General features: G+C 34.3%; 1 protein-coding gene across 2 annotated transcripts in view; it reads left to right on the top strand.

Moving 5' to 3' along the window:
• Positions 1-2,471: 2,471 nt before the first annotated feature.
• Positions 2,472-25,925, top strand: part of osbpl1a (oxysterol binding protein-like 1A) — a 255,624-nt gene continuing 232,170 nt past the window's right edge. Inside the window, exon 1 of one of the 2 annotated variants that reach the window (XM_061888874.1) lies at positions 2,472-2,576. The gene's annotated coding sequence lies outside the window, so the exon portion shown is untranslated. The remainder of the gene's footprint in view (positions 2,577-25,925) is intronic. The other variant, XM_061888875.1, reaches the window with a different exon arrangement.

The raw sequence follows: 25,925 nt of genomic DNA, 5'->3' as shown, positions 1-25,925 counted from the left end.
TAGCTACAATAGCCTACTATCAAAAATGACTATAAAAGTCTTAAATAAGTCTTATAATATCGACAAAACATGACGTGTCTATATTAGCTACAATAGCCTACTATCAAAAATGACTATAAAAGTCTTATATAAGTCTTATAATAAAGACAAAACATGACGTGTCTATATTAGCTATAATAGCCTACTATCAAAATTACTTCAAAAGTCTTACATATGTCTTATAATGAAGGCAACACATGATGTAAGTGTTTATATTAGCTACAATAGCCTACTATATTTCTCAGCCTCCTCAGACCACAGGTGCAACATGCCCAGGACAGCCTGCAGTTTGCGTACCAGGAAGGCGTTGGTGTGGAGGATGCTATCCTTTACCTGCTGCATCGAGCCCACTCACACCTGGATAAGGGAAATGGCACTGTGAGGATCCTGTTCCTGGACTTCTCGAGTGCCTTTAATACCATCCAGCCCCGCCTCCTTCAGGACAAGCTCTACAAAATGCAAGTGGACCCCTGCCTGGTTGCCTGGATTTCGAACTACCTCACCGACAGGCCACAGTACGTCAGACTGAAGGACCTCACGTCTGACACTGTGATCAGCAGCACCGGAGCACCGCAGGGAACGGTGCTGGCCCCTCTTCTCTTCACCCTGTACACCGCTGACTTCTGCTACAACTCAGAGCTGTGTCACATCCAGAAGTACGCGGATGACACGGCCATCGTCGGGTGCATCAGGGACGGCAGAGAGGAGGAGTTTCGGAACCTGGTGAGGGACTTTGTTGTCTGGTGCCACACGAACCTCTTGCAGCTCAATCCGTCAAAGACCAAGGAGCTGGTCATTGACTTTGGGAGGTCGAGTCCACGGTCACAACCTATTGTGATCGAGGGAGTTGAGGTACAGACCGTGGGCTCATTCAAGTACCTCGGGGTTTGGGTGGACAATAAGCTGGACTGGACTGTGAACACGGACCACCAGTACAAGAAAGGACAGAGCAGGCTGTACTTCCTCAGGAGACTGCACTCCTTCAACATTTGTAGAAAACTCCTGTGGATGTGGATGTACTACCAGTCTGTGGTTGCCAGTGTTCTGTTCTACATGGTAGTGTGCTGGGGGGGGGGCAGTACATCTAAGAAGGACAGCTCCAGACTTGAGAAACTGATCAGGCGGGCCGGTTCTACAATCGGAATGAAACTGGACTCACTGGTGACGGGGGCAGAGAAGAGGACTGTTGACAAACTAGTGAGCATCCTGGATGATGCCAGTCACCCTCTGCATAGCGTTATCAGTAGTCAGAGGAGCCTGTTCAGTGCTAGACTGCTTCATCCCAAGTGCAGGACTAATAGACTCAAGAACTCCTTTGTCCCACACGCCATTAGACTGTACAACTCCTCTCTGGGACGGGGGACGGGGGGTACTAGGATGACAGGGGATGCAAAACATTAACAGTGCAAAACGTTTTCATAACATGGTCACTACTGCCTACTTTGTCTTGTTATATTCTTATTTTACTGTTATATTGTTATTCCCATTGTTTTTATTCTTTTTGTAATATTTCTCTATTTTGTTTCCTTTTAAACCCCCATTATTTACTTTTTACTTTTTTCTTTAAATTGATCTCAACTCTGTACACTGCTGCTGGAATTTTAATTTTCCTGAAGGAACTCTCCTGAGGGAATCAATAAAGTACTATCTATCTATCTATCTATCTATCAAAATGACTATTAAAGTCTTATATGGGTGTTATGATGAAGACAAAACATGACGTGTCTATATTAGCTATAATAGCCTACAATCAAAATTACTTCAAAAGTCTTAAATGCGTGTTATAATGAAGGCAACACATGATGTAAGTGTCTATATTAGCTATAATAGCCTACTATCAAAAAAGACCCAGGACACGTTGGGAAGAATATGTCTCAAGCCTGGCCTGGGAACGCCTCGGGATCCCCCGGGAAGAGCTGGCTGGGGAGAGGGAAGTCTGGGCTTCTCTGCTTAGGCTGCTGCCCCCGCGACCTGACCTCGGATAAGTGGAAGAAGATGGATGGATTGTAAATGGGGTAAGGAAGGTTTTTTTGGGCCGGTGCACTAATTGTAAGTGTATATTCTGTTTTTTATGTTGGTTTTATAAAATAAAATAAATAAATAAAATAACTGTTGCGTCACAGTCCACACTACGGTGAGTTAAAGCACCGCCGAAAATAGTAGGAAAAAATGATGTTCAGCATATACCATCATTCCTGAAGCATACACACAAACATATTCAGCAGTGGGCTTTCTAACAATTGGGAAGGTTTGTGTCGTGTTTGTCCTCAAACAAAAAACTTACTAAAACAAAAATTTAAATTTTTTCCCCCCCCATCTTTTTCCATTTTCAATCCTTTTTAAAAAAAAATGCTCCAGCCAATGTTGCCTTGACTTCCTGTGCGGGAAGCTAATTCATTCGCCCACCTGCTCCTTGTCAGGTCATTAGTTCCTCCTGTGAATTCAAGTCCTGGCAGGCCTGTAGTCTCCGGCTGATGTCTGTGGAATACTAACATAATGGACTTGGTATTTTCAACACCTGGACCACATTACACAAGGTAGGGCTTTTTTAAATTATTATTATTATGTGTGTGTGTTTGTAAAATCAAACACCCGCTTTTTTGTGTCATATGTACATCAGAACCACCTGGAAAGCTAATTATAGGTGATGTTTGTCACCGGCTTGAGGTTACACCTTTTGAAATAAAAAATAATATATAAGAAAGTAATTGTTTCATTATAGTGATACGACCCAAGTAAAAAAAAAATTATAAAATCCAAAATGCGACTAACATAAAGGTCAACACACAAGGTCACACAACACAACCTGCTCATTGAACATTGTGGAAATTCCTCTGGTCTGGGCAAGTATTTTGAGAAAAACATGTCTCTGATTTTTAGGAACACTAATTCAAAACCTCACAATAACGTCTGATTGAATGCTAAAAACATGACAGACCACCTTAAAATACGGAATGGAATTTTACAGTTTACAGTTTTTTTTTTACTAAAGGAGACACCCGGAATGTACATGAAAATAAAGAATGTGGGTTTTACAATATTCACTATGAATGATAAAACACTGAATATCGACAACGTATGAACGTCACCCCCCTCTCCATCGACATGTTTTACTACATTAACTATGAATGATAAAACACTGAATATTGACAACATATGAACGTCACCCCTTTCTCCATCAAAATATTTTACAATGGCATATTTTACAATATTAACTGTGAACGATTACACTGAATATTTACAACATATGAACATCACCCCCCTTTCATCGACATATTTTACAATAACTATGAAAAATAAAACACTGAATATTGACAACGTATGACTGTAATACGCCCACTCCATTGACATATTTTTACAATATAAACTATGAACGACAAAACATTGAATATTGATTGAAAACATGAACGTCACCCCCCTCCATCGACATATTTGACAATATTAACTATGAACGATAAAACACTGAATATTGACAACATATAAACGTTACCCCCTCTCCATCAAAATATTTTACAATATTAACTATGAACAATAAAACACTGAATATTGACAACGTATGAATGTCACCCCCCATCACCTCCATCGACATATTTTACAATATTAACTATGAACGATAAAACACTGAATATTGACAACAAATGAATGTCACCCCCCCTCTCCATCTAAATATTTTACAATACTATGAACGATAAACCACTGAATATTAACATAAAACGTCAACGCCCCTCTCCATCGACATATTTTACAATATTAACTATGAATGATAAACCACTGAATATTGACAACATATGAACGTCACCCCCCTCCATCTACATATTTTACAGTAGTAACTATGAACGATAACACACTGAATATTGACAACATATGAACGTCACCCCGCCTCTCCATCGACATATTTTACAATATTAACTATGAACGATAAAACACTGAATATTGACAACATATGAACGTCACCCCCCCTCCATCGACATATTTTACAATATTAACTATGAAATGTTACTGTTTTAATTGATTTTACCCTTTACAATAGTTTTTAATCATATTTATTTTTATATTGTTTTTTTTATATTGGTTTTATATTTATTTTTTGTTTTTATTTAGTCATTGGTGGAGCATAATATTGTTTTTTAATATTGTTTTTAACATGGCTGTGCAGCACTTTGGAAATGTTATTGTTGTTTAAATGTGCTATGTTAATAAAGTGGATTGGATTGGATTGAAATATTAAAATACTGAATATTGACAACATATGAACGTCACCCCCCCCTCGGTCGAAATATTTTACAATTACATATGTTACAATATCAATTATTAACAATAACACTAAATATTGACAACATATGAACATCACCCCCCCCCCTCCTCGACATATTTTCCAATATTAACTATGAACGATAAAACACTGAATATTTTAAACATATGAACGTTACCCCCCCTCTCCATCGACATATTTGACAATATTACCTATGAACGATAAAACACTGAATATTGACAAAATATTAATGTCACCCCCCCCTCCATCAACATATTTTACAATACTATGAACAATAAAACACTGCATATTTACAAAATATGAACGTCACCCCCCCTCTCATCAAAATATTTTACAATACTATGAATGATAAACCACTGAATATTAACATAAAATGTCAACCCCCCTCTCCATCGACATATTTTACAATATTAACTATGAACAATAAAACACTGAATATTGACAAAATATGAACGTCACCCCCCCCCCCCATCGACATATTTGACATTAACTATGAACGACAAAACACTGAATATTGACAATGTATTTAGTCACCCCCCCTCCATCGAAATATTTTACAATATTAACTATGAATGATAAAACACAGAATATTGACAACGTATGATCGTCACCCCCCCTTCATCGACATATTTTACAATATTAACGATAAAACACAATATATTGACAACATATGAACGTCACCCCCCCTTTCCATCAACATATTTTACAATATTAACTATGAACGATAAAACACTGAATATTGACAACGTATGAACGTCACCCCCCTCTCCATCGACATATTTTACAATCAAGCGAAACGGAACAAAAACGCAACAATAACATAAAAAAATAATGTAGTAAATAAAATATTTGCATATGTTTCAATATAATTTTACGTTATATAATCTTATTTTTTAATCAGATTATTTACAGTATTGAATGGTAATTAATCATGATTATTTGCAGTAAATATTTGCTAGCATAATCTAAATTAACTTTAGAAAACATTTTTAATTTTTTGACACAAATGCAATTTTATTTTAGGAATGTCGTAATTTTTTGTCATGTTTTACTCAAATGCATATTTATTTGTTAAAAACTTGCAAGCAGTTTCATCTTAAATCCCATCTGGGTGTATTTTGGACGGAAATTTGCCACCATTTGGCGTATTCGCCACCAGTCAGGAGACCATACACCAGGCCGTGTCAAATGTACGGGCCGGGGGCCGGATCAGGCCCGCGAACAGGTTTGATCCGGCCTGCTGAGTTAGTTTGCTAGGTATAAAAATGTACCTGCTTTTTTTTTTTTTTTTTTATGAAAAACTGCTGTTCTAAATGTGTCCACTAGATGTCGCAATAGCAATTATTTGTACATATGTACAAAATAAACCACGTTAGTACATCAAATTACACAAATAACATACTATAATTTGATTTTAACATTTTTTATCTTGATAGATTGAATATTAACACCGATGACTGACGTTTATTCAGAAAATATAAATAACGACAAAGTATAAATACTATTAACCGCAACATGTACGTGTAAAAAAAAAAACAACAACGTTATGATTTGTACATTTTCAGAATGTACTTGTTCTATTTTTAAACAAAACAATCTGAAGCTGTCTTTACTTTTGAGTTATCGTGCCGTGATTCTACCAGTCTGGCCCTTTCGGGAGTAGATTTTTCTCCGTGTGGCCCCCCCATCTAAAATGACTTTGACACCCTTGTGATACACAGTTAGGTAAATAAGCGTGTGACTGCATTTGTGTTGGTTGTGTCTCTTTATGCACACAAAAATCTAATAGTGGTCACCCATAGTAATACAGTAAACCCTCGTTTATGGCGGTTAATTGGTTCGGGGCCTGGCCGTGGTAAACAAATTCCCACAAAGTAGTAATTATTCACTATAAATCCAATCCATTGTCTCTAATTATGACTCATCTCTCTCTAATTAAAAACTACAAAAATCAGTTTTTGGGCCTCTGAGTGACAATTTTATTTTAAAGTAGCCTTGAAACAACACTTCTAATGCTGACTAAAGACTTTTGCAAAAGCTTGCGGACAATCTGTGCTGTCGCAAAGATGATGAAGATGATGATAAATACAACATGATGAGCTTGTGTGGGCGAACTTTGTCATTCTTTGCACGTCGGCATGAGCGAATGATGCTTTGTTCCTTCTGCTGGAAATGACTAAACAATCAGTCAGTGTTTTAAACTGGGAGAGGTATAGTTCGGTTGGTAGAGTGGCCGTGCCAGCAACTTGAGGGTTCCAGGTTCGATCCCCGCTTCTGCCATTCTAGTCACTGCCGTTGTGTCCTTGGGCAAGACACTTTACCCACACTGGTTTAAATGTAACTTTGATATTGGGTTTCACTATGTAAAAAGTGCTTTGAGTCACTAGAGAAAAGCGCTATATAAATAAGATTCACTTCACTAAACTTAACACACAGAAACTAAATACTTTCTTCTCCCTTTAATTTTTCCTGTATTTTATTTTTCTCTATTCCTTAAAAATGGACGAAGGTGTTTTTTTTTCTTTGTCTTCTTCATAGAAGACCTCTATGAAGAAGACAAAACATGGACCCAGATTTCCCTCGCCCGGACGCGGGTCACCGGGGCCCCCCTCTGGAGCCAGGCCCGGAGTTGGGGCACAATGGCGAGCGCCTGTTCCCATGGGGCCCGGCCGGGCACAGCCCGAAGAGGCAACGTGGGTCATCCCTCCAATGGGCTCACCACCCATAGCAGGGGCCATAGAGGTCGGGTGCAATGTGAGCTGGGCGACAGCCGAAGGCAGGGCACTTGGCGGTCCGATCCTCGGCTACAGAAGCTAGCTCTTGGGACGTGGAACGTCACGTCACTGGGGGGGAAAGAGCCTGAGCTAGTGCGCGAAGTCGAGAAATTCCGGCTGGATATAGTCGGACTCACTTCGACGCACAGCAAGGGCTCTGGAACCACTTCTCTCGAGAGGGATTGGACCCTCTTCCACTCTGGCGTTGCCGGCAGTGAAAGGCGACGGGCTGGGGTGGCAATTCTTGTTTCCCCCCGACTCAAAGCCTGTACGTTGGAGTTCAACCCGGTGGACGAAAGGGTAGCCTCCCTCTGCCTTCGGCTGGGGGGACGGGTCCTGACTGATGTTTGTGCTTATGCACCAAACAGCAGTTCAGAGTACCCACCCTTTTTGGGTACACACGAGGTACTACTGGAAAGTGCTCCTCCGGGTGATTCCCTTGTCCTACTGGGAGACTTCAACGCTCACGTTGGCAGCTACAGTGAAACCTGGAGAGGCGTGATTGGGAAGAATGGCCGCCCGGATCTGAACCCGAGTGGTGTTTTATTATTGGACTTTTGTGCTCGTCACAATTTGTCCATTACAAACACCATGTTCAAACATAAGGGTGTCCATATGTGCACTTGGCACCAGGACACCCTAGGCCGCAGTTCCATGATCGACTTTGTAGTTGTGTCATCGGATTTGCGGCCTCATGTTTTGGACACTCGGGTGAAGAGAGGGGCGGAGCTTTCTACCGATCACCACCTGGTGGTGAGTTGGCTGCGATGGTGGGGGAGGATACCGGACAGACCTGGCAGGCCCAAACGCATTGTGAGGGTCTGCTGGGAACGTCTGGCAGAGTCTCCTGTCAGAGAAAGTTTCAATTCCCACCTCCGGAAGAACTTCGAACATGTCACGAGGGAGGTGCTGGACATTGAGTCCGAGTGGACCATGTTCCGCACCTCTATTGTCGATGCGGCTGATCGGAGCTGTGACCGCAAGGTAGTTGGTGCCTGTCGGGGCGGCAATCCTAAAACCCCTTGGTGGACACCAGCGGTGAGGGATGCTGTCGAGCTGAAGGAGTCCTATCGGGTCCTTTTGGCTCATAGGACTCCGGAGGTAGTGGACAGGTACCGACAGGCCAAGCGGTGTGCGGCTTCAGCGGTCGCTGAGGCAAAAACTCGGACATGGGAGGAGTTCGGGGAAGCCATGGAAAACGACTTCCGGACGGCTTCGAAGCGATTCTGGACCACCGTCCGCCGCCTCAGGAAGGGGAAGCAGTGCACTATCAACACCGTGTATGGTGCGGATGGTGTTCTGCTGACCTCAACTGCGGATGTTGTGGATAGGTGGAAGGAATACTTCGAAGACCTCCTCAATCCCACCAACACGTCTTCCTATGAGGAAGCAGTGCCTGGAGAATCTGTGGTGGACTCTCCTATTTCTGGGGCTGAGGTCGCTGAGGTAGTTAAAAAGCTACTCGGTGGCAAGGCCCCGGGGGTGGATAAGATCCGCCCGGAGTTCCTTAAGGCTCTGGATGCTGTGGGGCTGTCTTGGTTGACAAGACTCTGCAGCATCGCGTGGACATCGGGGGCGGTACCACTGTATTGGCAGACCGGGGTGGTGGTTCCTCTCTTTAAGAAGGGGGACCGGAGGGTGTGTTCCAACTATTGTGGATCACACTCCTCAGCCTTCCCGGTAAGGTTTATTCAGGTGTACTGGAGAGGAGGCTACGCCGGATAGTCGAATCTCGGATTCAGGAGGAACAGTGTGGTTTTCGTCCTGGTCGTGGAACTGTGGACCAGCTCTATGCTCTCGGCAGGGTTCTTGAGGGTGCATGGGAGTTTGCCCAACCAGTCTACATGTGCTTTGTGGACTTAGAGAAGGCATTCAACCGTGTCCCTCGGGAAGTCCTGTGGGGAGTGCTCAGAGAGTATGGGGTATCGGACTGTCTTATTGTGGCGGTCCGCTCCCTGTACGATCAGTGCCAGAGCTTGGTCCGCATTGCCGGCAGTAAGTCGAACACATTCCCAGTGAGGGTTGGACTCCGCCAAGGCTGTCCTTTGTCACCGATTCTGTTCATAACTTTTATGGACAGAATTTCTAGGCGCAGTCAAGGCGTTGAGGGCTTCCGGTTTGGTGACCGCAGGATTAGGTTTCTGCTTTTTGCAGATGATGTGGTCCTGATGGCTTCATCTGACCGGGATCTTCAGCTCTCACTGGATCGGTTTGCAGCCGAGTGTGAAGCGACCGGAATGAGAATCAGCACCTCCAAGTCAGAGTCCATGGTTCTCGCCCGGAAAAGGGTGGAATGCCATCTCCGGGTTGGGGAGGAGACCCTGCCCCAAGTGGAGGAGTTCAAGTACCTAGGAGTCTTGTTCACGAGTGAGGGAAGAGTGGATCATGAGATCGACAGGCGGATCGGTGCGGCGTCTTCAGTAATGCGGACGTTGTACCGATCCGTTGTGGTGAAGAAGGAGCTGAGCCGGAAGGCAAAGCTCTCAATTTACCGGTCGATATACGTTCCCATCCTCACCTATGGTCATGAGCTTTGGGTCATCACCAAAAGGATAAGATCACGGGTACAAGCGGCCGAAATGAGTTTCCTCCGCCGTGTGGCGGGGCTCTCCCTTAGAGATAGGGTGAGAAGCTCTGCCATCCGGGAGGAACTCAAAGTAAAGCCGCTGCTCCTCCACATCGAGAGGAGCCAGATGAGGTGGTTCGGGCATCTGGTCAGGATGCCACCCGAACGCCTCCCTAGGGAGGTGTTTAGGGCACGTCCAACCGGTAGGAGGCCACGGGGAAGACCCAGGACACGTTGGGAAGACTGTGTCTCCCGGCTGGGCTGGGAACGCCTCGGGATCCCCCGGGAAGAGCAAGACGAAGTGGCTGGGGAAAGGGAAGTCTGGGCTTCCCTGCTTAGGCTGTTGCCCCCGCGACCCGACCTCGGATAAGCGGAAAAAGATGGATGGAAGATGGATGGTATTAAGTTTTTTTTTAGCAGATAGGAACATTATTTTTCTAATTTCAAAATGTATTAAAATAATAGGATTTTATTCTGAGCTATTACCATTTTAGTGTCGTAATGAGATTTCTTAAAAAAAAAAAAAAAAAGTTATTTTGCATTACAATTTTTTTGGCAAAATATTTTATTCCCCCAAATATTTTCATGTAATAGTATTATTTTTTTTACTTTATTTGTAAAAAAAAAAAAATCTTACTGTTTTAGAGTGATACTCATTTCTATTTTTTTCCCAGACTAACTTATCTTTCTTTTGTACTTTTGCTATTCTTTTCTCCCCAAAAAACCTGACTGTCATAAGATTTTTTTTATTGTGATATAAAAAACATTTCTCTTGTTCAATTTAAAATATATATATATATACAAAAAGCAGTTTTTGGGCCTCCTTGAGTGATATTTTACTTTAAAGTAGCCTTGAAATAACACACATATTTTCTTGTAAAGTGTTTTTTTTTATATTTGTTTAATTTCTTGTAGTAATCTTACTGTGATGGACACTTATTTCTATTTTTACTTATAAAAAATCTGACTTTTTTTCCGGACTTTTTGCCATCCATCCATCCATTTTCCTGCCGCTTCTTCCCTTTCGGGGTAGCGGGGGGCGCTGGCGCCTATCTCAGCTACAATCGGGCGGAAGGCAGGGTAAAAAAAAATCTGAATTTTTTCAAATTTTACAGTTATTTATTGATTGTAACACGGACATGTTTTCCCCCTCGGAAAACTACAAGATTTGTTCAATTAAAAGAAATTAAAACATAAAAATACACAAAAAAAGTAAGATTATTTTTCTGTACTGACAATTGTCTTTCCTTATTTGTATGATTTTTTTTTTGTCCTACTACAACAAAACATCTTAAAAAATGGAAATGTATTCCCCCAAAAAAACCAAAAACTTTTTACAGTAATTTTAAAAAAAATTATTTCCCCCCGAACAAATCTGACTTTTTCTCTTCTTTCCCAAAACACGAGGACTTACTAACTTATCTCTCTTAAAAAAGATACAAAAATAAAATAAAAATTTGGTATACTTTTGCTATTATTTTCTCAAAAAAATCTGACTGTCATACTACTGTTTTTCATTGTAATATAAAAAATATTTTCTTCTCGGAAAAATACAAGATTTGTTCAATTAAAAATAAAATAAAAACATAATACAATAAAGTCTGATTTTTTTTTTCTATATTGACATTTGTCTTTACTTAATACTATGATTTTTTTCTTGTCGTACTACAATAAAAAATCTTAAAATACAAATAAATGTATTCCCAAAAATACAAAAAAAACACTTTACAGTAATTTTTTTAATATTTTATTTTCCCAAAAATATAACTATTTTCCAAATATTACTACATTTTTCTCCCGAACAAATCTGACTTTCTATTCCTTCCCAAAATACGAGGACTTACTAACTTATCTCTCTTAAAGAAAAAAAGTTTTTGTTTATTTTTGTTAATCTTTTCTCAAAAAAAATCTGACATTGTCATAGTACTGTTTTTTTTTTGTAATAAAAAAATGTTTTCTCCTCGGAAAACTACATTTGTTCAATTTAAAAAAACATACAATAAAAAAAGGATTTTTATTTTTTATTTTTATATTGACAATTGTCTTTCCCTAATAGCATGATTTTTTTTGTCGTACTACAATGAAAAATTTTAAAAAATAGAAAGGTATTCCCAAAAATACAAAAAAAATACTTTTTACAGTATCTTTTAATATATTTTATTTTCCAAAAATTGTAACTATTTTCCAAATATTAGTACTTTTTTCTCCCCCCAAAAATCTGACTTTTGCTATTTTTTTTCTCCCCAAAAAATCTGACAGTCATTATTGAATTTTTGTTGTAATATAAAAATATTTTCCCCTCGGAAAAATACCTGACTTGTTCAATTAAAAAAACAAAAACAAAAAAACATAATTCAATAAAAAAAAAGTAAGATTTTTTTTCTATATTGACAATTGTCTTTCCTTAAAGGCCTACTGAATTGAGATTTTCTTGTTCAAACGGGGATAGCAGGTCTATTCTTTGTCATACTTGATCATTTCGCCATATTGCCATTTTTTTGCTGAAAGGATTTAGTAGAGAACATCGACGATAAATCTCGCAACTTTTGGTCGCTAATAAAAAAGCCTTGGCTTTATTGTAATTAGCAGATGATGATATCACGGGTTGTAGGGCTCCTCACATTGTTTATTATGTGAGCCTCCAACAGCAAGAACTATTCGGACCGAGAAAACGACAATTCCCCCATTAATTTGAGCGAGGATGAAAGATTTGTGGCTGAGGATATTGATAGCAAAGGACTAGAATAAAAATAAAAATAGTTAAAAAAAAGAAAAAGGCGATTCCATTGTGAGCGATTCAGATGTTTTTTGAAACATTTACTAGGATAATTCTGAGAAATCCCTTATCTTTCTATTGTGTTGCTAGTGTTTTAGTGAGTTAAATAGTACCTGATAGTCGGAAGAGTGTGTTGACGCCAGTCTCTAAAGGAAGTCACGGCAACTGCATGGACGGTGCAAGCTCCGCAGATCTCCGGTAAGAGGCGACATTTTACCACAATTTTCTCACCGAAAGCTGCCGGTTTACAAGTGGTCGGGATCCATGTTCGCTTGACCGCTCTGATCCATAGTAAAGCTTCACCTCCGGGAATTTTAAACAAGGAATCACATTGTGTTTGTGTGGCTAAAGGCTAAAGCTTCCCAACTCCATTTTTCTACTTTGACTTCTCCATTATTAATTGAACAAATTGCAAAAGATTCAGCAACACAGATGTCCAGAATACTGTGTAATTATGCGATGAAAAGAGACAACTTTTAGCCGTGAGTGTTGCTGCGCTATGTCCCCTCTAACTCGAGACATCACGCGTCATCATTCCGCGACGTCTTCAACAAGAAACTCCACGGGAAATTTAAAATTGTAATTTAGTTCACTAAAAAGGCCGTATTGGCATGTGTTGCAATGTTAATATTTCATCATTGATATATAAACTATCAGACTGCGTGGTCGGTAGTAGTGGGTTTCAGTAGGCCTTTAATAGTATGAATATTTTTTTTGTCGTACTACAAATAAAAAATCTTAAATAGGAATGTATTACCCAAAAATATTAATATTTTTTAAATTAATATTTAAATTTTATTTTCCCAAAAACTATAACTATTCTCCAAATATTACTACAAATCTGACTTGTTCTATTCTTTCCCAAAACACGAGGACTTACTACTTACTTATTGCTCCCTTAAAGGGGGAAATTATCACAATTTCAGAAGAGTTAAAACCAATAAAAATCAGTTCCCAGCGCCTTATTTTATTTTTCAAAGTTTTTTTTTTAATTTTAACCATCCCGGAATATCCCAAAAAAAGGCTTTTTTCGCTATCTGTAAAGCCACCGTCCATTTTTCTATGACTTCATCCAGTGATGCCAATACAAACAAACAAATAGCACAGCAAGATATAGCGACATTAGCTCGAATTCAGACTCGGATTTCAGCGGCTTAAGCGATTCAACAGATTATGCATGTATTGAAACGGATGGTTGGAGTATGGAGGCAGATAGGGAAAACGAAACTGAAGCTATTGAGCGAATAGCTATTGACGCTATTCGGCCATGTCTGCCTTAGCATCGCCGGTATAATGTGCAGACCAAACGTTCGGGACTTTCGCATCTTGTGATACCGGAGCAATTTAAATCCGTCGATTGGTAAGTGTTTGTTTGGCATTAAATGTGGGTGGAGGGAGACGCTGGATGCAAATATAGCTACAAATGTACATAAAGCTAGCATAAATAGCATGTTAGCATCGATTAGCTGGCAGTCATGCCGCGACCAAATATGTCTGATTAGCACATAAGTCAATAACATCAACAAAACTCACCTTTTGTGATTTTATTGTTGGAAATGCATCTGCAGGTTATCCATACATCTCTGTGCCATGTCTGCCTTAGCATCGCCGGTAAAATGTGCAGACCAAACGTTCGGGACTTTAGCATCTTGTGACACTGGATCAACTTAAATCCGTCGATTGGTAAGTGTTTGTTTGGCATTAAATGTGGGTGGATGGAAAGGCTGGATGCAAATATAGCTACAAATTTACATGCAGCTAGCCTAAATAGCATGTTAGCATCGATTAGCTGGCAGTCATGCCGTGATCAAATATGTCTGATTAGCACATAAGTCAACAACATCAACAAAACTCACCTTTGTGATTTCGTTGGCTTTATCGTTGGAAATGCATCTGCAGGTTATCCATACATCTCTGTGTCATGTCTGTCTTAGCATCGCCGGTAAAATGTGCAGACACTCCGGCACATGCGATGGGGGTCTGGCGGAAGATTTCTTTGACTTTATCGTTGGAAATGCTTCTGCTTTGAGTGTCGCAGGATATCCACACAATCTTGCCATCTCTGTAGTAGCATAGCTTTCGTCGGTAAAGTGTGAGGAACAGACTGACCATTTCGTCGACTTTCCCCACACTCTCGTATTTTGAACAAATTTCGTCCAACTTTCGCATCTTTGGGCCAGTGGTGCAACTTGAATCCCTCCCTGTTAGTGTTGTTACACCCTCCGACAACACACCGACGAGGCATGATGTCTCCAAGGTACAAACAAACAAATAGCACAGCAAGATATAGCGACATTAGCTCGAATTCAGACTCGGATTTCAGCGGTTTAAGCGATTCAACAGATTATGCATGTATTGAAACGGATGGTTGGAGTATGGAGGCAGATAGGGAAAACGAAATTGAAGAAGAAACTGAAACTATTGAGCGAATAGCTATTGACGCTTTTCGGCCATGTCTGCCTTAGCATCGCCGGTATAATGTGCAGACCAAACGTTCGGGACTTTCGCATCTTGTGATACTGGAGCAACTTAAATCCGTCGAGTGGTAAGTGTTTGTTTGGCATTAAATGTGGGTGGAGGGAGACGCTGGATGCAAATATAGCTACAAATGTACATAAAGCTAGCATAAATAGCATGTTAGCATCGATTAGCTGGCAGTCATGCCGCGACCCAATATGTCTGATTAGCACATAAGTCAATAACATCAACAAAACTCACCTTTTGTGATTTTATTGTTGGAAATGCATCTGCAGGTTATCCATACATCTCTGTGCCATGTCTGCCTTAGCATCGCCGGTAAAATGTGCAGACCAAACGTTCGGGACCTTAGCATCTTGTGACACTGGATCAACTTAAATCAGTCGATTGGTAAGTGTTTGTTTGGCATTAAATGTGGGTGGATGGAAAGGCTGGATGCAAATATAGCTACAAATTTACATGCAGCAAGCCTAAATAGCATGTTAGCATCGATTAGCTGGCAGTCATGCCGTGATCAAATATGTCTGATTAGCACATAAGTCAATAACATCAACAAAACTCACCTTTGTGATTTCGTTGGCTTTATCGTTGGAAATACATCTGCAGGTTATCCATACATCTCTGTGCCATGTCTGTCTTAGCATCGCCGGTAAAATGTGCAGACACTCCGGCACATGCGATGGGGGTCTGGCGGCAGATTTCTTTGACTTTATCGTTGGAAATGCTTCTGTTTTGAGTGTCGCAGGATATCCACACAATCTTGCCATCTCTGTAGTAGCATAGCTTTTGTCGGTAAAGTGTGCGGAACAGACTGACCATTTCGTCGACTTTCCCCACACTCTCGTATTTTGAACAAATTTCGTCCAACTTTCGCATCTTTGGGCCAGTGGTGCAACTTGAATCCCTTCCTGTTAGTGTTGTTACACCGTCCGACAACACACCGACGAGGCATGATGTCTCCAAGGTACGGAAAAAAGTCGAAAAAACGGAAAATAACAGAGCTGAGACGCGGTGTTTGTAATGTGTTTGAGAAAACGGCGGCTTTATTACCCAGGTGAGGTCACGTTGTGACGTCATCGCTCCGAGAACGATAAATAGAAAGGCGTTTAATTCGCCCAAATTCACCCATTTAGAGTTCGGAAATCGGTAAAAAAAATATATGGTCTTTTTTCTGCAACGTCAAGGTATATATTGACGCTTACATTGGTCTGGTGATAATGTTCCCCTTTTTGAAAAAAATAAAATAAAAAAATATTTGTGTATTTTTGTTAATCTTTCTTAAAAAAAAAATCAGACTTTCATATTACTGTTTTTTTATTGTAATAAAAAATACGTTCTCCTCAGAAAACTACAATATTTGTTCAATTAAAAAAAACAAAAAACATAATACAATAAAAAAAGTATGATTTTTATTTTATTTTGTATTGACAATTGTCTTTTCTTAATAGCATAATTTTTTTTGTCGTACTACAACAAAAAATCTTAAATAGAAATGTTTTCCAAAAATACAAAAAAATTAGTTTTTACAGTATTTTATTTTCCAAAAAATAAAACTTTTCCAAGTAATACTTTCCCCCCCCCAAAAAATCTGACCTTTGCTATTTTTTTCGCAAAAAAAAAAAATCGGTCATTGTTTTTTATTGTAATATTAAAATTATTTCTCCTCGGAAAACTATAAGATTTGTTCAATTGAAAAAAATAAAACATAATACAATAAAAAAGTAAGATTTTTTTTTTCTATATTGAACATTCTTTCCTTAATTGTGATTTTTCTTGTCGTACTACAATAAACAATCTTAAATAGAAATGTATTCCCAAAAATATAAAAAATACTGTAATATTTTATATTAAATACTGTAATATTTTATATTTTCCAAAAAATATAACTATTTTCCAAATATTACTACTTTTTTCTCCCGAACAAATCTGACTCGTTCTATTCTTTCTCTCCCTTAAAAAAAAAAAAAAAGTTTTTGTGTACTTTTGCTATACTTTTATCCCCCCCAAAATTTGACTTTGTCGTATTACTATTTTTCATTGCAGTATAAAAATATTTTCTGATCGGAAAACTACAAAATTTGTTCAATTAAAAAAAATGAAAACATAATAAAATAAAAAAGTAAGATTTTTTTCTATATTGAGGATTGTCTTTCCTTAATAGCATGATTTTTTTTGTCATACTACAATAAAAAATCTTAAATAGAATTTTTTTCCAAAAATACAAAAACATACTTTTTACAGTATTTTTTTTAAATATTTTATTTTCCCAAAAATATAACTTTTCCAAATATTAAAACTTTTTTCCCTCCCCAAAAATCTGACTTTTGCAATTTTTTTTGCAAAAAAATATCCGTCATTATTGTTTTTTATTGTAATATAAAAATTATTTCTCCTCAAACTATAAGATTTGTTCAATTAAAAAAATTAAAACATAATACAATAAAAAAGTAAGATTTTTTTTCTATATTGAACATTGTCTTTCCTTAATTGTATGATTTTTCTTGTCGTACTACAATAAACAGTCTTAAATAGAAATGTATTCCCAAAAATATAAAAAAAAAAATACTGTAATATTTCATATTAAACACTGTAATATTTTATATTTTCCAAAAAATATAACTATTTTCAAAATTATACTACTTTTTTCCCGAACAAATCTGATTTGTTCTATTCTTTCTTTCTTAAAAAAAAAATAGCAGCACTTACCAGTGAACTGCCTCTATTTTTAAAATTTAATTTATTTACTAGCAAGCTGGTCTCGCTTTGTTCGACATTTTTAATTCTAAGAGAGACAAAACTCAAATAGATATTTGAAAATCAAAGAAAATATTTTAAAGACTTGGTCTTCACTTGTTTAAATAAATGTATTTATTTTTTTACTTTGCTTATTATAACTTTCAGAAAGACAATTTTAGAGAAATAATACAACCTTAAAAATGTATTTAGGATTTTTAAAACACATTTTTTTCTATATTGATAATTGTCTTTCCTTAATAGCATGATTTTTTTTTTGTCGTACTACAGTAAAAATTCTTAAAAAGAAATTAATTCCCAAATATAATTAAAAAAATACTTTTCACAGTAATTTACAAAATATATTTTCAAAAAAATATATATTTTTTTCCAAATATTACTACTTTTTTCTCCCGAACAAATCCGACTTGTTCTATTCTTTCTCTCTAAAAATAAAAATAAAAAACAAGTTTTGGTATACTTTAGCTGTTCTTTTCTCAAAAAAATAAATCTCACTGTTATATAACTATTTAAAAAAAATAAATAAATAAAATAAAAAAATTGTAATATTAAAATGTTTCCCCCTCGGAAAACTACAAGATTTGTTCAATAAAAAACAAACAAACAAACAAAAAAAACATAATGCAATTAAAGAAAAAAAAAAAAAAAGATTATTTTTCTGTATTGACAATTGTTTCCTTAATAGTATATTTTTTCTTTTGTCGTACTACAATAAAAAAAATCTTAAATATAAATGAATTCTATTCTTTCTTTGTTAAAAAAAAAAAAGTTTTGGTATACTTTTGCTATTCTTTTCTCAAAAAAAAAAAAAAATCTGACTGTCATATTACTATTTAAAAAAAATTAAAAAAAAATTGTAATATTAAAATGTTTCCCCCTTGGAAAACTACAAGATTTGTTCAATAAAAAAATAAAAAAATAAATGAATAAAAAGTATGATTCTTTTTCTGTATTGACGATTTTCTTTCCTTAATAGTATATTTTTTCTTTTGTCATACTACAATAAAAAAATCTTAAATATAAATGTATTCCCAAAAATAAAAATTACTTTTCACAGTCATTTTTTAAACATTTTATTTAAAAAAACAAAAATTTTCCAAATATTACTACTTATTTCTCCTGAACAAATCTGACTTTTGTACTTTTGCTATTTTCAAAAAAAAAAATCTGACTTTGTCATTTTACTGTTTTTTTATTGTTGTATACAAATATTTTCTCCTCGGAATACTACAAGATTTGTTCAATTAAAAAAAAAAAAAAAAAAAAAAAAAAAGCAGTTTTTGGACCTCTGAGTGACATTTTACTTTAAAGTGGCCTTGAAACAACACTCCCAACGGTGACCAAAGACTTTCGCAAAAGCTTGCAGACAATCTGTGCTGTTGCGACGATGATGGTAAATACAACATGATGAGCTTGTGTGGGCGAACTTTGTCATTCTCGGAACATGAAGTTTTGCACGTCGGCATGAAGGAATGATGCTTTGTTCCTTCTGCTGGAAAAGACTGAACAATCAGTCTGTGCATTAAAGAAAACACACAGAAGAAATGCGACAACACCCGAGGGACTGGGAGGAGTGTGTACCCAAAGCAAAGACGAGGCCCAGATTTTTTTAGCAAACAGTCGTCGGCAGCCTAAAGCCAACATGGAAGTGTTTAATATGCAGATGCTGTGTTGGCAGGGAGGAACTGAAGTTTTCTTGCATTTTTAAATATGGTTTTCACTACAAATGAATTGAATACAGATAAATGGGATTTTATATTTGTAATATTAAAATTGTACTCATACTGTAATGAGATTTGTCTAATACAGGGGTCCGCTGGCCTGTTCTAAAAATAGCTCAAATAGCAGCACTTACCAGTGAGCTGCTTCTATTTTTAAAATTGTATTTATTTACTAGCAAACTGGTCTCACTTTGCTCGACATTTTTAATTCTAAGAGAGACAAAACTCAAATAGAATTTGAAAATCCAAGAAAATATTTTAAAGACTCTGTCTTCACTTGTTTAAATAAATTCATTTATTTTTTTTTTACTTTGCTTCTTATAACTTTCAGAAAGAAAATTTTAAAGAAAAATTATTTTTGTATTTTTAAACACACATACCTTTTTTACCTTTTAAATTCATTCCTCTTCATTCCTTAAAATTTAAATCAATGTTCAAGTATTTATTTATTCTTTATTGTAAAGAATAATACATTTTATTTTAATTCTTCATTTTAGCTTCTGTTTTTCCGACGAAGAATATTTGTGAAATATTTCTTCAAACTTATTATGATTAAAAAGAAAAAAAAATATTCTGGCAAATCTAGAACATCTGTAGAATCAAATTTAAAATCTTATTTCAAAGTCTTTTGAATTTCTTTTAAAATTTTTGTTCTGGAAAATCTAAAATGTGTCTTTGTTAGAAATATAGTTTTGTCCAATTTGTTATGTATTCTAACAAAGTGCAGATTGGATTTTAACCTATTTAAAACATGTCATCAAAATTCTAAAATTAATCTTAATCAGGAAAAATTACTAATGATGTTCCATAAATTCTCTTTTTAATGTTTTCAAAAATAATCCAATAAACTAGTTTTTCCTCTTCTTTTTTTTTGGTTGAATTTTGAATTTTAAAGAGTCGAAATTGAAGAGAAACTGTTTCAAAATAAAATTTTCACTTTTTTCGTGTTTTCTCCTCCTTTAAACCGTTCAATTAAGTGATTTTTTTTCAGCGTTTATTCTCTACAAAAAACCTTCCCTAGAAGGAAAAAATGTACGACGGAATGACAGACAGAAATACCCTTTTTCTTTTTCTATATATATATTCATTGTGAGAAATCATTAACATGATCAGTGTTTCCACAGAGATAAATACCATTAATTATTAATAATCACATAGAATTAAAGGTAAATTGAGCAAATTGGCTATTTCTGGCAATTTATTGAAGTGTGTATCAAACTGGTAGCCCTTCGCATTAATCAGTACCCAAGAAGTAGTCCTTGGTTTCAAAAAGGTTGGTGACCCCTGGTCTAATAGAATTTGACTTTACCTCCCACCGAATAAATCATTTTATTTCCCCAAATTTTGCAACTGTTTCTTAGACTTATTTGATTTTTTGTAATTAACATTTTTCTATTGTATCCTACAAAATATAGGGCTTTACTAGAATATTATCACTTTTTCCTTTAAAAACAATGTAATTTTTATATTTCCTTAAAAAAGAAAAAGAAAAAAAAAGGATGTTATTGTTGTAATTACAGCGTTTTCCTTTTTGTATAAAAAGATTTTCCTGCAGAAAACAACCAGATTTTACATGTAAAAAATGTATATATATATATATAAAAAAAAAACATATATTTTGTAATTTCAGATTTATTTTTTTCTCGAAAAAAACCCCAAACACTTTTCTCATAATACAAATACTTTTCGTCCTCACAATAGACGACCTAATGCTCTGAATACTCATTAAAAAGACAGATTTTTTTTTAAATTTCTACTACTGTAATAAACTTTTAAGTGACATTTTAACATGAGACTTTTTGTTCAGAATATTATTACTAATTCTCGCCATATGAGCACTTTTTTTTTCTCTATTTCCTATTCCTCAATTATTTTGACTTTTATTGTTGTCATTACAGTTATTTTCCTTTGGGATAAAGTTTTCCCTTGCACCAAACTACCACATTTTTACAAATAAAAACATGTATAAAATAAAACGTCCTGCAATGTTATCTTGCAATGTCAGTTTTATATATATATATATATATATATATATATATATATATATGTATGTATGTATGTATGTATGTATGTATGTATGTATATGTATGTATATATATATATATATATATATATATATATATATAACACAAACAAAAAAACTAACACTTTTTTTCTCGTAATAGTTACTTTTCCCCTCGAAATACATGACTTTATTCCCTCTTTAAATATACACTGACATTTTAACATTTATTGTACTGTAATTGTCCTTTGAGAATATTTTGTGTATTTTTAAATACTTTTTTCAGAATCAAATGCTTTTTTTCCCTTCATTTTACGTACAATTCCTTAAAGAATTAGACTTAGGTGTTTTTTTTCTTGTTTAACGTTTTCCAGCTGTTAGTAACAGGATTTTTCTTGTTTTAAAATGTAATAAAATCAATAGGATTTCATTTTGCGATTTTACCATTTTAGTGTCCTAATATGAGATTTTTTTTTTAACTTTTTTTTTTTTGCATTACAATTTTTCTCTTGAAATATGATATTATTCCCCAAATATTTTCTTGCAAAGTGATTTTTTACAAATATTTCTTGTAGACTTTTTTTTCTTCCCCAGACTACACCCACCCCCCACCCCGAAAAAAGTTTTTGTGTACTTTTGCAATTTTCTCAAAAAAATCAAAATAAATCTGTCATATTATTGTTTTTTTTATCGAAATATAAAAATGGTTTTCCCTTGGAAAACTACAAGATTTGTTCAATTAAAATTCAAAAATAACAATACATTAGAAAAGCAAAATGTTTCTGTATTGAAAATGTTCTCTCCATAATAGTACAAGAATAAGAAATAATGGAATATAGAAATGTATTCCCAAAAAATAAACACTCAAAAAAAGTTAAGTGTTTTTGCATTACAATTTTTCCCCAAAATATTGTCTTGTAAAGTGATTTGATTTTTTTCAAACATTTCTTGTAGACATTTTTTTCCCAGACTACCCCCCCCCCCAAGAAAAGATTTTGTGTATTTTTACTTTTCTCCCCCAAAAAATATGACTGTTATATTACCGTTTTATTTTAATTTTTATTGAAACATAAAAATGGTTTCCCCTTGGAAAACTACAAGATTTGTTCAATAAATAAAAAATTAAAACAATACAATCAAAGAGTAACATTTTTCTGTATTGACTATTTTCTTTCCTTGATAGTATGATTTTTTTTTTTGGTGTACTAGAATAAAAAAATCCACGGAATATAGAAAAGTATTGCCCCAAAAAAAAAAAAAAAGTTTTTATAGTAATTTTAAATTTTTTTTGCATTACAATTTTTCTCTCAAAATTTTATTTCCCAAATATTTTCTTGTAAAGTAATTATTTATATATATATATATATGTGTATATATATATATATATATATATATATATATATATATGTATATATATATATATATATATATATATATATAACATTCATTTCAGTAATCTTACTGATTTAGAGTGATACTTATTTATATTTTTACATATAGAAAAAAATCAGACTTTTTTGTCTTAAAAAAAAAAAATTTTAAGAAAATTTTTTGGTGTACTTTTGCTTTTCTTTTCTCAAAAAAATATGACTTTGTCATATTACTGTTTTTTTTTAAATTGTAATAAATGTTTTTTAAAAATGATTTGTTCAACTAAAAAAAAATTACAACATACCGTATAACAATACAATAATTTCATTAAAAGTATGATTTTTTTTTTTTTTGGGTCGTACTACAATAAAAAATTATGGAATTAAAAAATGTATTTCCAAAAATAAAAAATATATCTTTTTATAGTAATTACAATTTTTGTTTTCTGCAGTACAATTTTTCTACTGAAATATGATTTTATTCTCTAAATATTTTCTTAAGTGATTTTTTCTTTTTTCACATTTCTTGTACTAATCTTACTGTTTGAGTGATAATTCTTTTTATTTCTACTTATACTCTTTATTCTGACTTTCTTTTCCCCTGACTTTTTACTCTCTCTCTAAAAAATTTTAATTTTTGTGTACTTCGCTATTCTTTCCTCAAAAAAAAAAAAAAAAAAAAAATCTGACTTCCTCATATTTTTTTTTCAATGTAATATAAAAATATTTTCACCCCGGAAAACAAGATTTGTTTTATTTGAAAAAAAAAAAAAAGATTATACATTAAAAAATATATACTTTTTTGAGTTTTCTTTCCTTATTAGTATAATTTTTTTTTTTTTGGGGTCATACTATAATAAAAAATCATGGAATATAGAAATGTATTCCCAAAAAAAAAATAACTTTTCATAGTAATTTACATTTTATTTCTGCATTAAAATTTTTCTTTTGAAATATGATTTTATTCCCCAAATATTTTTTTGTAAAGTGATTTTTTTTTTTTTACATTTCTTGTAGTAATCCTACTGTTTGAGAGATACTTATTTATATTTGTATTTAACATAAAATCTGACCCCCCTCCCCAGACTTTTTTCTCTCTCTCTCTAAAAAAAATACAGTTTTTGTGTACTTTTGCTATTCTCCATCCATCAATTTTCTAACGCTTATTCCCTCTTGGGGTCGCGGGGCGCGCTGGCGTCTATGTCTGCTACAATCGGGCGGAAGGCGGGGAACACCCTGGACAAGTCGCCATCTCATCGCAGGGCCAACACAGATAGACAGACAACATTCACACACTAGGGCCAATTTAGTGTTGCCAATCAACCTATTCCCAGATGCAAAAAAAAATCTGACTTTGTAATATTTATTTTTTATTGTAGTATAAAAATATTTTCACCTCCGGAAAACTTCAAGATTTGTTCTATTAAAAAAAAAAAAGACAATAAATAATTAGATTTTTTTTCTGTGTTGACAGTTTTATTTCCTTAGTATGATTTTATATTTTTTTATTTTATTTATTTATTTATTTTTTTGGTCGGACTACAATAAAAAAAAAAAAATCATGGAATATAGAGATGTATTCCCAAAAATAAAATAACAGTAATTTAATATTTTGTTCTGCATTACAATTTTTCTTTTGAAATATGATTTTATTCCTAAAATATTTCCTTGTAAAGTGATTTTTTATTTTTTTTTACATTTCTTGTAGTAATCTTACTGTGTGAGTGATACTTATTTCTATTTTTACTAGCCCGCTTTTTCTAGCCCGACTTTACTCTGTGTCTCTCTCTCTCTCTCTCTCTCTCTCTCTCTCTCTCTCTCTCTCTCTCAAAAAAAAAACATTTTTTTCATATTACAGTTTAAAAAAAAAAGAATTGTAATATAAAAATATTTTCCCCTCGGAAAACTACACGATTTGTTCAATTAAAACAACATAATCCAATAAAATAGGATTTTCTTTTTTAAATCGACAATTTTATTTCATTAGTACGATTTTGTTTTTGTGTTACTACAGTACAAAGTCATAAAACATAGAAATGTATTCCCAAATATAAAATAACTTTTAATAGTAATTTACTATTTTGTTCTGCATTACAACTTTTCGTATGAAATATGATTTTATTCCCAAAATATTTTCTTGTAAAGTGATTTTTTTTTTACATTTCTTGTAGTAATCTTACTGTTTGAGTGATACTTATTTATATTTCTACTTTAAAAAAAATCAGACTTTTTTCCCCCCCAGACTTTTTACTTTCTCTCTAAAAAAAAAAAAAAAAAATACAATTTTTGTGTACTTTTGCTCTCCTTTTCTCAAAAAAGAAAAAAAAATCTGACTGTCATATTTCTTTTTTATTGTAATAAAAAAATGTTCACCTTGGAAACTACAAGATTTGTTCTATTAAAGAAAAGAAAAAAAAGAAGAGTAAAATTAGATTTTTTTTTCTGTGTTGACAGTTTTCTTTCCTTATTAGTATGATTTTTATTTTTTTTTATTTTTTTGGGTCGTATTACAATAAAAAATCATGGAATATAAAAAATGTATTCCCAAAAATAAAATAACGGTAATTTAATATTTTGTTCTGCATTACAACTTTTGTTTTGAAATATGATTTTATTCCAAAAATATTTCCTTGTAAAGTGATACATTTTTTTTTTACATTTCTTGTAGTAATCTTACTGTTTGAGTAATACTTATTTCTATTTTTACTTATAAAATACTTTTTTCTTTCTCTCTCTCTAAAAAACAAACATTTTTTCCTCCCCAAAAAATTCCAACAGTCATATTACTGTTTTTTAAAAAAAAGATTGTAATATAAAAATATTTTCCCCACAGAAAACTACAAGATTTGTTCAATTAAAACAACATAATAAAATAAAATAGGATTTTCTTTTTAAATTGACAATTTTCTCTATCTCTCTCTAAAAAAAACCCAAATTTTTTCCTCCCCCCCAAAAAAGTAATATTACTGTTTAAAAAAAAAAAAAAAAAAATTGTAATACAAAAAAATTTTCCTCTCAGAAAACTACAAGATGTGTTAAATTAAAAAAACATAATACAATAAAATGGGATTTTCTTTTTTAAATTGACAATTTTTCTTTCCTTAATAGTATGATTTTACTTTTTTTTGGCATACTACAGTAAAAAGTCATACAATAAAGAAATGTATTCCCA

This window comes from Nerophis ophidion, linkage group LG26 (assembly GCF_033978795.1).
Source record: "Nerophis ophidion isolate RoL-2023_Sa linkage group LG26, RoL_Noph_v1.0, whole genome shotgun sequence".
In the NCBI taxonomy this organism is placed as follows: domain Eukaryota; kingdom Metazoa; phylum Chordata; class Actinopteri; order Syngnathiformes; family Syngnathidae; genus Nerophis; species Nerophis ophidion.
The sequence above is the reverse complement of the archived record's forward strand: the minus strand, read 5'-3'. Positions and strand labels throughout refer to the sequence as shown.